This window comes from Salmo salar, chromosome ssa25, assembly GCF_905237065.1.
Source record: "Salmo salar chromosome ssa25, Ssal_v3.1, whole genome shotgun sequence".
Lineage (NCBI taxonomy): Eukaryota > Metazoa > Chordata > Actinopteri > Salmoniformes > Salmonidae > Salmo > Salmo salar.
In genome coordinates this window covers 71,884-90,164 of record NC_059466.1, presented here as the reverse complement: position 1 = coordinate 90,164, position 18,281 = coordinate 71,884, and positions in this window count along the sequence as shown.

The following is an 18,281-nucleotide window of genomic DNA, read 5'->3' as shown; positions in this document are numbered from 1 at the left end:
GCCTAAAAAAACATTTTGAGAACCATTTTCACAAAAAAGCTCAGATTTTTTTTTTTCATTTTTGACACAAAAACAGTGACCCCGGTCATGCTGAACTATCGACATTCTGGACAGGCCTAAAAAAAACATTTTAAAACCATTTTCACAAAAAATTGTAGATTTCTATTTTGTCACTAAAAACGATGACTCCGATCATGCCGAAAAGTGACATTCTGGACAGGCCTAAAAAAAAATGTAAAACCATTTTCACAAAAAATTGCAGATTTTTTTTCTTTCATTTTGGTGACACAAAAACAGTGACCCCGGTCATGCCGAACTAGCGACATTCTGGACAGGCCTAAAAAAACATTTTAAAACCATTTTCACAAAATTGTAGATTTCTATTTTGTCACCAAAAACGATGACTCCAATCATGCCGAACTAGCGACATTTTGGAACAGGCCTAAAAAAAAAGCATTTTAGAACCATTTTCAAAAAATGCTCAGAATTCTTTTTTCATTTTCGGTGACACAAAAACAGTGACCCCGGTCATGCCGAACTAGCGACATTCTGGACAGGCCTAAAAAATAAAATTAAAACCATTTTCACAAAAAATTGTAGATTTCTATTTTTGTCACCAAAAACGATGACTCCGATCATGCCCAACTAGCGACATTCTGGACAGGCCCTAAAAAAAATTTTAAAACCATTTTCACCAAAATTGCTGATTTTTTTGTTCATTTTCGTGACACAAAAACAGTGACCCCCGTCATGCCGAACTAGCGACATTCTGGACAGGCCTAAAAATACATTTTAAAACCATTTTCACAAAAAAAGCTCAGATTTTTTTTCATTTTTGACACAAAAACAGTGATCGGGTCATGCCGAACTATCGACATTCTGGACAGGCCTAAAAAAACATTTAAACCATTTTCACAAAAAAATTGCAGATTTTTTTTGTCTTCATTTTTAGTGACAGAAACAGTGACCCCGGTCATGCCGAACTAGCGACAATCTGGACAGGCCTAAAAAAAAACATTTTAAAACCATTTTCACAAAAAATTGTAGATTTCTATTTTTTGTCACTAAAAACGATGACTCCGATCATGACGAAAAAGCGACATTCTAGACAGGCCTAAAAAAAATGTAAAACCATTTTCACAAAAAAATTGCAGATTTTTTTTCATTTTGGTGACACAAAAACAGTGACCCCGGTCATGCCCGAACTAGCGACATTCTGGACAGGCCTAAAAAAAAACATTTTAAAACCATTTTCACAAAAATTGTAGATTTCTATTTTTTGTCACCAAAAACGATGACTCCAATCATGCCGAACTAGCGACATTTTGGACAGGCCTAAAAAAAAGCATTTTAGAACCATTTTCAAAAAAAAAGCTCAGAATTCTTTTTTTCATTTTTTGACACAAAAACAGTGACCCCGGTCATGCCGAACTATCGACATTCTGGACTGGCCCTAAAAAAACATTTTAAAACCATTTTCACCAAAAATTGCAGATATTTTTTTTCATTTTTGACACAAAAACAGTGACCCCGGTCATGCCGAACTAGCGACATTCTGGACAGGCCTAAAAAATAAAATTAAAACCATTTCCACAAAAATTGTAGATTTCTATTTTTGTCACCAAAAACGATGACTCCGATCATGCCGAACTAGCGACATTCTGGACAGGCCTAAAAAATTGTCAAAACCATTTTCACCAAAAATTGCTGATTTTTTTTGTTCATTTTCGGGACACAAAAACAGTGACCCCGGTCATGCCGAACTAAGCGACATTCTGGACAGGCCTAAAAAATACATTTTAAAACCATTTTCACAAAAAAAAGCTCAGATTTTTTTTTTCATTTTTTGACACAAAAACAGTGACCCGGTCATGCCGAACTATCGACATTCTGGACAGGCCTAAAAAACATTTTAAAACCATTTTCACAAAAATTGCAGATTTTTTTGTCTTCATTTTAGTGACAGAAAAACAGTGACCCGGTCATGCCGAACTAGCGACAATCTGGACAGGCCTAAAAAAACATTTTAAAACCATTTTCACAAAAAAAATTGTAGATTTCCTATTTTTGTCACTAAAAACGATGACTCCGATCATGACAGCGACATTCTGGACAGGGCCTAAAAAAAAAATGTAAAACCATTTTCACAAAAATATTTTATTTTAGTGACAGAAAAACAGTGACCTTTGGTCATGCCGAACTAGCGACAATCTGGACAGGCCTAAAAAAACATTTTAAAACCATTTTCACAAAAAAATGTAGATTTCTATTTTGTCACTAAAAACGATGACTCCGATCATGACGAAGCGACATTCTGGACAGGGCCTAAAAAAAAATGTAAAACCATTTTCGCAAAAATTACAGATTTTTTTTTCATTTTGGTGACACAAAAACAGTGACCCGGTCATGCCGAACTAGCGACATTCTGGACAGGCCTATAAAAAATTATTTTAAACCATTTTCACAAAAATTGTAGATTTCTATTTTTGTCACCAAAAACGATGACTCCAATCATGCCGAACTAGCGACATTTTGGACAGGCCTAAAAAAAAGCATTTTAGAACCATTTTTAAAAAATAGCTCAGAATTCTTTTTTCATTTTTTGACACAAAAACAGTGACCCGGGTCATGCCGAACTATCGACATTCTGGACAGGCCTAAAAACATTTTTAAAACCAATTTCACAAAAATTGCAGATTTTTTTTTCATTTTCGTGACACAAAAACAGTGACCCCGGTCATGCCGAACTAGCGACATTCTGGACAGTCCTAAAAAACATTTTAAAACCATTTTCACAAAAAATTGCAGATATTTTTTCATTTTCGTTACACAAAAACAGTGACCCCGGTCATGCCGAACTAGCGACATTCTGGACAGGCCTAAAAACATTTTAAAACCATTTTCACAAAATTGCAGATTTCTATTTTTGTCACTAAAAACGATGACTCCGATCATGCCGAAAAAGCGACATTCTGGACAAGCCTAAAAAAATGTAAAACCATTTTCACAAAAATTGCAGATTTTTTTTTTCATTTTAGTGACACAAAAACAGTGACCCGGTCATGCCGAACTAGCGTACATTCTGGACAGGCCTAAAAAAAACATTTTAAAACCATTTTCACAAAAATTGTAGATTTCTATTTTGTCCCTAAAAACGATGACTCCGATCATGCTAAAAGCAACATTCTGGACAGGCCTAAAAAATGTTTTAAAACCATTTTCACCAAAAATTGCTGATTTTTTTTTTTTCATTTTCGTGATCACAAAAACAGTGACTTAGCCCGGTCATGCCGAACTAAGCGACATTCTGGACAGGCCTAAAAAACATTTTAAAACCATTTTCACAAAATTGCAGATTTCTATATTGTCACCAAAAACGATGGCTCCGATCATGCAGAACTAGCGACATTTTGGACAGGCCTAAAAAACCCATTTTAGAACCATTTTCACAAAAACAGCTCAGATTTTTTTTTCATTTTTTGACACAAAAATAGTGACCCGGTCATGCCGAACTATCGTATATTCTGGACAGGCCTAAAAAAACATTTTAAAACCATTTTCACAAAAAATTGCAGATTTCTATATTGTCACCAAAAACGATGACTCGATCATGCCGAACTAGCGCGGTACATTTTGGACAGGCCTAAAAAAAACATTTTAGAACCATTTTCACAAAAAAGCTCAGATTTTTTTTTCATTTTTGGACACAAAAACAGTGACCCCGGTTCATGCCGAACTATCGACATTCTGGACAGGCCTAAAAAACATTTTAAAACCATTTTCACAAAAATTGTAGATTTCTATTTTTGTCACTAAAAACGAAATGACTCGATCATGCGAAAGCGACATTCTGGACAGGCCTAAAAAAAACATTTTAAAACCATTTTCACAAAAAATTGCAGATTTCTAATTTTGTCACCAAAAACGATGACTCCAATCAGTCGGAACTAGCGACATTTTGGACAGGCCTAAAACATTTTAAAACCAATTTCACAAAAATTGCAGATTTCATTTTTTGACACAAAAACAGTGACCCCGGTCATGCCGAACTATCGACATTCTGGACAGGCCTAAAAAACATTTTAAAACCAATTTCAAAAAATTGCAGATTTTTTTTCATTTTCGTGACACAAAAACAGTGACCCCGGTCATGACGAACTAGCGACATTCTGGACAGTCCTAAAAAAACATTTTAAAACCATTTTCACAAAAATTGCAGATTTCTATTTTTTTCCCTAAAAACGATGACTCCGATCATGCAGAACTAAGCGACATTTTTGGACAGGCCTAAAAAAAAACATTTTAGAACCATTTTCACAAAAAAAGCTCAGATTTTTTTTTTCATTTTTTGACACAAAAACAGTGACCCCGGTCATGCTGAACTATCGACATTCTGGACAGGCCTAAAAAAACATTTTAAACCATTTTCACAAAAAATTGTAGATTTCTATTTTTGTCACTAAAACGATGACCCGATCATGCCGAAAAAAGTGACATTCTGGACAGGCCTAAAAAAAAATGTAAAACCATTTTCAAAAAATTGCAGATTTTTTTTTCTTTCATTTTGGTGACACAAAAACAGTGACCCCGGTCATGCCGAACTAGCGACATTCTGGACAGGCCTAAAAAAAACATTTTAAAACCATTTTCACAAAAATTGTAGATTTCTTTATTTTTGTCACCAAAAACGATGACTCCAATCATGCCGAACTAGCGACATTTTGGACAGGCCTAAAAAAAAGCATTTTAGAACCATTTTCAAAAAAAGCTCAGAATTCTTTTTTCATTTTTGAAACAAAAACAGTGACCCCGGTCATGCCGAACTATCGACATTCTGGACAGGCCTAAAAAAACATTTTAAAACCATTTTCACAAAAAATTTTAGATTTCTATTTTGTCACTAAAAACGATGACTCGATCATGCCGAAAAAGCGACATTCTGGACAGGCCTAAAAAAACATTTTAAACCATTTTCACAAAAATTGCAGATTTCTAATTTTGTCACCAAAAACGATGACTCCAATCATGTCGAACTAGCGACATTTTGACAGGCCTAAAAAACATTTTAAAACCAATTTCACAAAAAATTGCAGATTTCATTTTTTGACACAAAAACAGTGACCCCGGCCATGCCGAACTATCGACATTCTGAGACAGGCCTAAAAAAACATTTTAAAACCAATTTCACAAAAAATTGCAGATTTTTTTTTTCATTTTCGTGACACAAAAACAGTGACCCCGGTCATGACGAACTAGCGACATTCTGGACAGTCCTAAAAAAACATTTTAAAACCATTTTCACAAAAATTGCAGATTTCTATTTTTCCTAAAAACGATGACTCCGATCTGCAGAACTAGCGACATTTTGGACAGGCCTAAAAAAAAACATTTTAGAACCATTTTCACAAAAAAAGCTCAGATTTTTTTTTTTCATTTTTTGACACAAAAACAGTGACCCCGGTCATGCTGAACTATCGACATTCTGGACAGGCCTAAAAAAAAACATTTTAAAACCATTTTCACAAAAAATTGTAGATTTCTATTTTGTCACTAAAAACGATGACTCCGATCATGCCGAAAAAGTGACATTCTGACAGGCCTAAAAAAAATGTAAAACCATTTTCACAAAAAATTGCAGATTTTTTTCTTTCATTTTGGTGACACAAAAACAGTGACCCCGGTCATGCCGAACTAGCGACATTCTGGACAGGCCTAAAAAAAAAACATTTTAAAACCATTTTCAAAAAATTGTAGATTTCTATTTTTGTCACCAAAAACGATGACTCCAATCATGCCGAACTAGCGACATTTTGGACAGGCCTAAAAAAAAGCATTTTAGAACCATTTTCAAAAAAAATGCTCAAGAATTCTTTTTTTTTCATTTTCGTGACACAAAAACAGTGACCCCGGTCATGCCGAACTAGCGACATTCTGGACAGGCCTAAAAAATAAAATTAAAACCATTTCCACAAAAATTGTAGATTTCTATTTTTGTCACCAAAAACGATGACTCCGATCATGCCGAACTAGCGACATTCTGGACAGGCCTCAAATTTTTTAAAACCATTTTCACCAAAAATTGCTGATTTTTTTTGTTCATTTTCGTGACACAAAACAGTGACCCCGGTCATGCGTTCGAACTAGCGACATTCTGGACAGGACCTAAAAATACATTTTAAAACCATTTTCACAAAAAAAGCTCAGATTTTTTTTTCATTTTTTGACACAAAAACAGTGATCCCGGTCGCGCCGAACTATCGACATTCTGGACAGGCCTAAAAAACATTTTAAAACCATTTTCACAAAAAATTGCAGATTTTTTTTTGTCTTCATTTTAGTGACAGGAAAACAGTGACCCCGGTCATGCCGAACTAGCGACAATCTGGACAGGCCTAAAAAAACATTTTAAAACCATTTTCACAAAAAATTGTAGATTTCTATTTTTGTCACTAAAAACGATGTCCGATCATGACTTAAAAAGCCGACATTCTGGACAGGCCTAAAAAAAAATGTAAAACCATTTTCACAAAAAATTGCAGATTTTTTTTTCATTTTGGTGACACAAAAACAGTGACCCCGGTCAGTAGCCGAACTAGCGACATTCTGGACAGGCCTAAAAAAACATTTTAAAACCATTTTCACAAAAATTGTAGATTTCTATTTTTGTCACCAAAAACGATGACTCCAATCATGCCGAACTAGCGACATTTTTGGACAGGCCTAAAAAAAAAAGCATTTTAGAACCATTTTCAAAAAAAAAGCTCAGAATTCTTTTTTCATTTTTTGACCAAAAACCGTGACCCCGGTCATGCCGAACTATCGACATTCTGGACAGGCCAAAAAAAAAACATTTTAAAACCATTTTCACCAAAAATTGCAGATATTTTTTTCATTTGTGACACAAAAACAGTGACCCCGGTCATGCCGAACTAGCGACATTCTGGACAGGCCTAAAAAATAAAATTAAAACCATTTCCACAAAAATTGTAGATTTCTATTTTTTGTCACCAAAAACGATGACTCGATCATGCCGAACTAGCGACATTCTGGACAGGCCTAAAAAAATTTTAAAACCATTTTCACCAAAAATTGCTGATTTTTTGTTCATTTTCGGGACACAAAAACAGTGACCCCGGTCATGCCGAACTAGCGACATTCTGGACAGGCCTAAAAAATACATTTTAAAACCATTTTCACAAAAAAGCTCTGATTTTTTTTTCATTTTTGACACAAAAACAGTGACCCCGGTCATGCCGAACTATCGACATTCTGGACAGGCCTAAAAAAACATTTTAAAACCATTTTCACAAAAAATTGCAGATTTTTTTTTGTCTTCATTTTAGTGACAGAAAAACAGTGACCCCGGTCATGCCGAACTAGCGACAATCTGGACAGGCCTAAAAAAACATTTTAAAACCATTTTCACAAAAAAATGTAGATTTCTATTTTTGTCACTAAAAACGATGACTCCGATCATGACTGAAAAAGCGACATTCTGGACAGGCCTAAAAAAAAATGTAAAACCATTTTCACAAAAAATTACAGATTTTTTTTTTTCATTTTGGTGACACAAAAACAGTGACCCCGGTCATGCCGAACTAGCGACATTCTGGACAGGCCTATAAAAAAATTATTTTAAAACCATTTTCACAAAAAATTGTAGATTTCTATTTTTGTCACCAAAACGATGACTCCAATCATGCCGAACTAGCGATTATTTTTGGACAGGCCTAAAAAAGCATTTTAGAACCATTTTAAAAAATAGCTCAGAATTCTTTTTTCATTTTTTGACACAAAACAGTGACCCCGGTCATGCCGAACTATCGACATTCTGGACAGGCCTAAAAAACATTTTAAAACCAATTTCACAAAAAATTGCAGATTTTTTTTCATTTTCGTGACACAAAAACAGTGACCCCGGTCATGCCGAACTAGCGACATTCTGGACAGTCCTAAAAAAACATTTGAAAACCATTTTCACAAAAATTGCAGATATTTTTTTTCATTTTCGTGACACAAAAACAGTGTCACGAACTAGCGTACATTCTGGACAGGCCTTAAAAAACATTTTAAAACCATTTTCACAAAAATTGCAGATTTCTATTTTTGTCACTAAAAACGATGACTCCGATCATGCCGAAAAGCCACATTCTGGACAAGCCTAAAAAAAAATGTAAAACCATTTTCACAAAAAATTGCAGATTTTTTTTTTCATTTTAGTGACACAAAAAACAGTGACCCCGGTCATGCCGAACTAGCGACATTCTGGACAGGCCTAAAAAAACATTTTAAAACCATTTTCCACAAAAAAATTGTAGATTTCTATTTTGTCCCTAAAAACGATGACTCCGATCATGCCGAAAAAAGCAACATTCTGGACAGGCCTAAAAAAAATTTTTAAAACCATTTTCACCAAAAATTGCTGATTTTTTTTTTCATTTTCGTGACACAAAAACAGTGACCCGGGTCATGCCGAACTAGCGACATTCTGGACAGGCCTAAAAAAAAACATTTTAAAACCATTTTCACAAAAATTGCAGATTTCTATATTGTCACCAAAAACGATGACTCGATCATGCAGAACTAGCGACATTTTGGACAGGCCTAAAAAACCCATTTTGGAACCATTTTCACAAAAACAGCTCAGATTTTTTTTCATTTTTTGACACAAAAATAGTGACTCCCGGTCATGCCGAACTATCGACATTCTGGACAGGCCTAAAAACATTTTAAAACCATTTTCACAAAAAATTGCAGATTTCTATATTGTCACCAAAAAACGATGACTCCGATCATGCCGAACTAGCGACATTTTGGACAGGCCTAAAAAACCCATTTTAGAACCATTTTCACAAAAAAGCTCAGATTTTTTTTTTTCATTTTTGGACACAAAAACAGTGACCCCGGTCATGCCGGAACTATCGACATTCTGGACAGGCCTAAAAAACATTTTAAAACCATTTTCACAAAATTGTAGATTTCTATTTTTGTCACTAAAAACGATGACTCCGATCATGCGAAAAAGCGACATTCTGGACTGGCCTAAAAAAACATTTAAAACCATTTTCACAAAAAATGCAGATTTCTAATTTTGTCACCAAAAACGATGACTCCAATCATGTCGAACTAGCGACATTTTGGACAGGCCTAAAAAAACATTTTAAAACCAATTTCACCAAAAATTGCAGATTTCATTTTTTGACACAAAAACAGTGACCCCGGTCATGCCGAACTAGCGACATTCTGGACAGTCCTAAAACATTTTAAAACCATTTTCACAAAAAATTGCAGATATTTTTTTTCATTTTCGTTACACAAAAACAGTGACCCCGGGTCATGCCGAACTAGCGACATTCTGGACAGGCCTAAAAAACATTTAAAACCATTTTCACAAAAATTGCAGATTTCTATTTTTGTCACTAAAAACGATGACTCCGATCGTGCGAAGCGACATTCTGGACAAGCCTAAAAAAAAATGTAAAACCATTTTCACAAAAAATTGCAGAGGTTTTTTTTTTTCACTTTAGTGACACAAAAAACAGTGACCCCGGTCATGCCGAACTAGCGACATTCTGGACAGGCCTAAAAAAACATTTTAAAACCATTTTCACAAAAAAATTGTAGATTTCTTATTTTGTCCCTAAAAACGATGACTCGGATCATGCCGTAAAAGCAACATTCTGGACAGGCCTAAAAAAATGTTTTAAAACCATTTTCACCAAAATTGCTGATTTTTTTTTTTCATTTTCGTGACACAAAAACAGTGACCCCCGGTCATGCCGAACTAGCGACATTCTGACAGGCCTAAAAAAACATTTTAAAAACCATTTTCACAAAAATTGCAGATTTCTATATTGTCTACCAAAAACGATGACCCGATCATGCAGAACTAGCGACATTTTGGACAGGCCTAAAAAAAACCCATTTTTAGAACCATTTTCACAAAAACAGCTCAGATTTTTTTTTCATTTTTTGACACAAAAATAGTGACCCGGTCATGCCGAACTATCGACATTCTGGACAGGCCTAAAAAACATTTTAAAACCATTTTCACAAAATTGCAGATTTCATATTGTCACCAAAAACGATGACTCCGATCATGCCGAACTACGCGACATTTTGACAGGCCTAAAAAAACATTTTAGAACCATTTTCACAAAAAAGCTCAGATTTTTTTTTCATTTTTGGACACAAAACAGTGACCCCGGTCATGCCGAACTATCGACATTCTGGACAGGCCTAAAAAAACATTTTAAAACCATTTTCACAAAAAAGAGATTTCTATTTTTGTCACTAAAAACGATGACTCCGATCATGCCGAAAAAGCGACATTCTGGACAGGCCTAAAAAAACATTTTAAAACCATTTTCACAAAATTGCAGATTTCTAATTTTGTCACCAAAACGATGACTCCAATCATGTCGAACTAGCAACATTTTGGACAGGCCTTCAAAAACATTTTAAAACCAATTTCACAAAAATTGCAGATTTCATTTTTTGACACAAAAACAGGTGACCCGGTCATGCCGAACTATCGACATTCTGGACAGGCGTAAAAAAAACATTTTAAAACCAATTTCTACAAAAAATTGCAGATTTTTTTTCATTTTCGTGACACAAAAAAACAGTGACCCCGGTCATGACGAACTAGCGACATTCTGGACAGTCCTAAAAACATTTTAAAACCATTTTCACAAAAAATTGCAGGATTTCTATTTTTCCCCTAAAAACGATGACTCCGATCCATGCAGAACTAGCGACATTTTGGACAGGCCTAAAAAAACATTTTAGAACCATTTTCACAAAAAAGCTCAGATTTTTTTTTTCATTTTTTGACACAAAAACAGTGACCCGGTCATGCTGAACTATCGACATTCTGGACAGGCCTAAAAAAAACATTTTTAAAACCATTTTCACAAAAAATTGTAGATTTCTATTTTGTCACTAAAAACGATGACTCCGATCATGCCAAAAGTGACATTCTGACAGGCCTAAAAAAAAATGTAAAACCATTTTCACAAAAAATTGCAGATTTTTTCTTTCATTTTGGTGACACAAAAACAGTGACCCCGGTCATGCCGAACTAGCGACATTCTGGACAGGCCTAAAAAAAAAACATTTTAAAACCATTTTCACAAAATTGTAGATTTCTATTTTTGTCACAAAAACGATGATCCAATCATGCCGAACTAGCTACATTTTGGACAGGGCCTAAAAAAAAAGCATTTTAGAACCATTTTCAAAAAAAAAGCTCAGAATTCTTTTTCATTTTTTGAAACAAAAACAGTGACCCGGTCATGCCGAACTATCGACATTCTGGACAGGCCTAAAAAACATTTTAAAACCATTTTCACAAAAAATTTTAGATTTCTATTTTTGTCACTAAAAACGATGACTCCGATCATGCCGAAAAAGCGACATTCTGACAGGCCTAAAAAAAACATTTTAAAACCATTTTCACAAAAAATTGCAGATTTCTAATTTTGTCACCAAAAACGATGACTCCAATCATGTCGGAACTAGCGACATTTTGGACAGGCCTAAAAAAAAACATTTTAAAAACCAATTTCACAAAAATTGCAGATTTCATTTTTTGACACAAAAACAGTGACCCCGGTCATGCCGAACTATCGACATTCTGGACAGGCCTAAAAACATTTTAAAACCAATTTCACAAAAAATTGCAGATTTTTTTTTCATTTTCGTGACAAAACAGTGACCCCGGTCATGACGAACTAGGCGACATTCTGACAGTCCTAAAAACATTTTAAAACCATTTTCACAAAAAATTGCAGATTTCTATTTTTTCCTAAAAACGATGACTCCGATCATGCAGAACTAGCGACATTTTGGACAGGCTAAAAAACATTTTAGAACCATTTTCACAAAAAAAGCTCAGATTTTTTTTTCATTTTTGACACAAAAACAGTGACCCCGGGTCATGCTGAACTATCGACATTCTGGACAGGCCTAAAAAAAAACATTTTTAAAACCATTTTCACAAAAATTGTAGATTTCATTTTTGTCACTAAAAACGATGACTCCGATCATGCCGAAAAAGTGACATACTGACAGGCCTAAAAAATGTAAAACCATTTTCACAAAAAATTGCAGATTTTTTTCTTTCATTTTGGTGACACAAAACAGTGACCCCGGTCATGCCGAACTAGCGACATTCTGGACAGGCCTAAAAAAACATTTTAAAACCATTTTCACAAAAAATTGTAGATTTCTATTTTTGTCACCAAAAAACGATGACTCAATCATGCCGAACTAGCGACATTTTGGACAGGCCTAAAAAAAGCATTTTAGAACCATTTTCAAAAAAAAATGCTCAGAATTCTTTTTCATTTTCGTGACACAAAACAGTGACCCCGGGTCATGCCGAACTAGCGACATTCTGGACAGGCCTAAAAAATAAAATTAAAACCATTTCCACAAAAAATTGTAGATTTCTATTTTGTCACCAAAAACGATGACTCCGATCATGCCGAACTAGCGACATTCTGACAGGCCTAAAAAATTTTTTTAAAACCATTTTCACCAAAAATTGCTGATTTTTTTGTTCATTTTCGTGAACTACAAAAACAGTGACCCCGGTCATGCCGAACTAGCGACATTCTGACAGGCCTAAAAAATACATTTTAAAACCATTTTCACAAAAAAGCTCAGATTTTTTTTTCATTTTTGACACAAAAACAGTGATCCCGGTCATGTCGAACTATCGACATTCTGGACAGGCCTAAAAAACATTTTAAAACCATTTTCTACAAAAAATTGTAGATTTTTTTTTGTCTTCATTTAGTGACAGAAAACAGTGACCCCGGTCATGCCGAACTAGCGACAATCTGGACAGGCCTAAAAACATTTTAAAACCATTTTCACAAAATTGTAGATTTCTATTTTTGTCACTAAACGATGACTCCGATCATTGACGTCGAAAAGCGACATTCTGACAGGCCTAAAAAAAAATGTAAAACCATTTTCACAAAATTGCAGATTTTTTTTTTTTCATTTTGTGACACAAAAACAGTGACCCCGGTCATGCCGAACTAGCGACGATTCTGACAGGCCTAAAAAAAACATTTTAAAACCATTTTCACAAAAATTGTAGATTTCTATTTTTGTCACCAAAAACGATGACTCCAATCATGCCGAACTAGCGACATTTTGGACAGGCCTAAAAAAAAAGCATTTAGAACCATTTTCAAAAAAAGCTCAGAATTCTTTTTTCATTTTTTTTGACACAAAAACAGTGACCCCGGTCATGCCTCGAACTATCGACATTCTGGACAGGCCTAAAAACATTTTAAAACCATTTTCACCAAAAATTGCAGATATTTTTTTCATTTTCGTGACACAAAAACAGTGACCCCGGTCATGCCGAACTAGCGACATTCTGGACAGGCCTAAAAATAAAATTAAAACCATTTCCACAAAATTGTAGATTTCTATTTTTGTCACCAAAAACGATGACTCCGATCATGCCGAACTAGCGACATTCTGGACAGGCCTAAAAAAATTTTAAAAACCATTTTCACCAAAAATTGCTGATTTTTTTGTTCATTTTCGAGACACAAAAACAGTGACCCCCGGTCATGCGAACTAGCGACATTCTGGACAGGCCTAAAAAATACATTTTAAAACCATTTTCACAAAAAAAGCTCTGATTTTTTTTCATTTTTTGACACAAAAACAGTGACCCCGGTCATGTCGAACTATCGACATTCTGGACAGGCCTAAAAAAACATTTTAAAACCATTTTCCACAAAAATTGCAGATTTTTTTTGTCTTCATTTTAGTGACAGAAAAACAGTGACCCCGGTCATGCCGAACTAGCGACAATCTGACAGGCCTAAAAAAACATTTTAAAACCATTTTCACAAAAATGTAGATTTCTATTTTTGTCACTAAAAACGATGACCCGATCATGACGAAAAAGCGACATTCTGGACAGGCCCTAAAAAAAAATGCAAAACCATTTTCACAAAAAATTACAGATTTTTCATTTTGGTGACACAAAAACAGTGACCCCGGTCATGCCGAACTAGCGACATTCTGGACAGGCCTATAAAAATTATTTTAAAACCATTTTCACAAAAATTGTAGATTTCATTTTTGTCACCAAAAACGATGACTCCAATCATGCCGAACTAGCGACATTTTGGACAGGCCTAAAAAAGCATTTTAGAACCATTTTTAAAAAATAGCTCAGAATTCTTTTTTTCATTTTTTGACACAAAAACAGTGACCCGGTCATGCCGAACTATCGACATTCTGGACAGGCCTAAAAAACATTTTAAAACCAATTTCACAAAAAATTGCAGATTTTTTTTTCATTTTCGTGACACAAAAACAGTGACCCCGGTCATGCCGAACTAGCTGACATTCTGGACAGTCCTAAAAAACATTTGAAAATCATTTTCACAAAAAATTGCAGATATTTTTTCATTTTCGTGACACAAAAACAGTGACCCCGGTCATGCCGAACTAGCGACATTCTGGACAGGCCTAAAAACATTTTAAAACCATTTTCACAAAAATTGCAGATTTCTATTTTGTCACTAAAAACGATGACTCCGATCATGCCGAAAGCGACATTCTGACAAGCCTAAAAAAATGTAAAACCATTTTCACAAAAAATTGCAGATTTTTTTCATTTTAGTGACACAAAAAACAGTGACCCCGGTCATGCCGAACTACGACATTCTGGACAGGCCTAAAAAAAAACATTTTAAAACCATTTTCACAAAAAATTGTAGATTTCTATTTTGTCCCTAAAAACGATAGACTCCGATCATGCCGAAAAAGCAACATTCTGGACAGGCCTAAAAAATTTTTTAAAACCTTTTTCACCAAAAATTGCTGATTTTTTTTTTCATTTTCGTGACACAAAACAGTGACCCCGGTCATGCCGAACTAGCGACATTCTGGACAGGCCTAAAAAACATTTTAAAACCATTTTCACAAAAAATTGCAGATTTCTATATTGTCACCAAAAACGATGACTCGATCATGCAGAACTAGCGACGACTTTGGACAGGCCTAAAAAAACCATTTTAGAACCATTTTCACAAAACAGCTCAGATTTTTTTTCACTTTTTGACACAAAAATAGTGACCCCGGTCATGCCGAACTATCGACATTCTGGACAGGCCTAAAAAACATTTTGAAAACCATTTTCACAAAAATTGCAGATTTCTATATTGTCACCAAAACGATGACTCCGATCACTGCCGAACTAGCGACATTTTGGACAGGCCTAAAAAACCCATTTTAGAACCATTTTCACAAAAAGCTCAGATTTTTTTTCATTTTGGACACAAAAACAGTGACCCCGGTCATGCCGAACTATCGACATTCTGGACAGGCCTAAAAAAAACATTTTAAAACCATTTTCACAAAAAATTGTAGATTTCTATTTTGTCACTAAAAACGATGACTCCGATCATGCCGAAAGCGACATTCTGGACTGGCCTAAAAAAACATTTTAAAACCATTTTCACAAAAATTGCAGATTTCTAATTTTGTCACCAAAAACGAATGACTCCAATCATGCTCGAACTAGCGACATTTTGGACAGGCCTAAAAAAACATTTTAAAACCAATTTCACAAAAATTGCAGATTTCATTTTTTGACACAAAAACAGTGACCCCGGTCATGCCGAACTATCGACATTCTGGACAGGCCTAAAAACATTTTAAAACCAATTTCACAAAAAAATTGCAGATTTTTTTTCATTTTCGTGACACAAAAACAGTGACCCCGGTCATGACGAACTAGCGACATTCTGACAGTCCTAAAAACATTTTAAAACCATTTTCACAAAAAATTGCAGATTTCTATTTTTTCCCTAAAAACGATGACTCCGATCATGCAGAACTAGCGACATTTTGGACAGGCCTAAAAAAAACATTTTAGAACCATTTTCACAAAAAAGCCCAGATTTTTTTTCATTTTTGACACAAAAACAGTGACGCCCGGTCATGCTGAACTATCGACATTCTGGACAGGCCTAAAAAAAAACATTTTAAAACCATTTTCACAAAAAATTGTAGATTTCTATTTTTGTCACTAAAAACGATGACTCCGATCATACCGAAAAAGTGACATTCTGGACAGGCCTAAAAAAATGTAAAACCATTTTCACAAAAATTGCAGATTTTTTTCTTTCATTTTGGTGACACAAAAACAGTGACCCCGGTCATGCCGAACTAGCGACATTCTGGACAGGCCTAAAAAAACATTTTAAAACCATTTTCACAAAAATTGTAGATTTCTATTTTGTCACCAAAAACGATGACTCCAATCATGCCGAACTAGCGACATTTTGGACAGGCCTAAAAAAAAAAGCATTTTAGAACCATTTTCAAAAAAAAGCTCAGGAATTCTTTTTTTCATTTTTGAAACAAAAACAGTGACCCCGGTCATGCCGAACTATCGACATTCTGACAGGCCTAAAAAACATTTTAAAACCATTTTCACAAAAAATTGTAGATTCATTTTTGTCACCTAAAAACGATGACTCGATCATGCGAAAAACGACATTCTGGACAGGCCTAAAAAAAACATTTTAAAACCATTTTCACAAAAATTGCAGATTTCTAATTTTGTCACCAAAAACGATGACTCAATCATGTCGAACTAGCGACATTTTGACGGCCTAAAAAACATTTTAAAACCAATTTCACAAAAAATTGCAGATTTCATTTTTTCGACACAAAACAGTGACCCGGTCATGCCGAACTATCGACATTCTGGAAGGTAAAAAAACATTTTAAAACCAATTTCACAAAAAATTGCAGATTTTTTTTCATTTTCGTGACACAAAACAGTGACCCCGGTCATGACGAACTAGCGACATTCTGGACAGTCCTAAAAACATTTTAAAACCATTTTCACAAAAAATTGCAGATTTCTATTTTTTCCCTAAAAACGATGACTCCGATCATGCAGAACTAGCGACATTTGGACAGGCCTAAAAAACATTTTAGAACCATTTTAAAAAAAGTCAGATTTTTTTTTTTTTTTTGACACAAAAACAGTGACCCCGGTCATGCTGAACTATCGACATTCTGACAGGCCTAAAAAACATTTTAAAACCATTTTCACAAAAAGGTTGTAGATTTCTATTTTTGTCACTAAAAACGATGACTCCGATCATGCGAAAAGTGACATTCTGGACAGGCCTCAAAAAAATGTAAAACCATTTTCACAAAAATTGCAGATTTTTTTCTTTCATTTTGGTGACACAAAAAACAGTGACCCGGTCATGCCGAACTAGCGACATTCTGGACAGGCCTAAAAAAAACATTTTAAAACCATTTTCACAAAAATTGTAGATTTCATTTTTGTCACCAAAAACGATGACTCCAATCATGCCGAACTAGCGACATTTTGGACAGGCCTAAAAAAGCATTTTAGAACCATTTTCAAAAAAGCTCAGAATTCTTTTTTTCATTTTTTGAAACAAAAACAGTGACCCCGGTCATGCCGAACTATCGACATTCTGGACAGGCCTAAAAAACATTTAAAACCATTTTCACAAAAATTGCAGATATTTTTTTTCATTTTCGTGACACAAAAACAGTGACCCCGGTCATGACGAACTAGCGACATTCTGGCAGTCCTAAAAAACATTTAAAACCATTTTCACAAAAAATTGCAGATTTCTATTTTGTCACAAAAACGATGACTCCGATCATGCCGAACTAGCGACATTCTGGACAGGCCTAAAAATTTTTAAAACCATTTTCACCAAAAATTGCTGATTTTTTTGTTCATTTTCGTGACACAAAAACAGTGACCCCGGTCATGCCGAACTAGCGACATTCTGGACAGGCCTAAAAATACATTTTAAAACCATTTCAAAAAAAATTGCAGATTTTTTTTTGTCTTCATTTTAGTGACAGAAAAACAGTGACCCCGGTCATGCCGAACTAGCGACAATCTGGACAGGGGCCTAAAAAAAACATTTTAAAACCATTTTCACAAAATTGTAGATTTCTATTTTTGTCACTAAAAACGATGACTCCGATCATGATGAAAAGCGACATTCTGGACAGGCCTAAAAAAAATGTAAAACCATTTTCACAAAAATTGCAGATTTTTTTTCATTTTGGTGACACAAAAACAGTGACCCCGGTCATGCCGAACTAAGCGACATTCTGGACAGGCCCAAAAAAAAACATTTCAAAACCATTTTCACAAAATTGTAGATTTCTATTTTTGTCACCAAAAACGATGACTCAATCACTGCCGAACTAGCGACATTTTGACA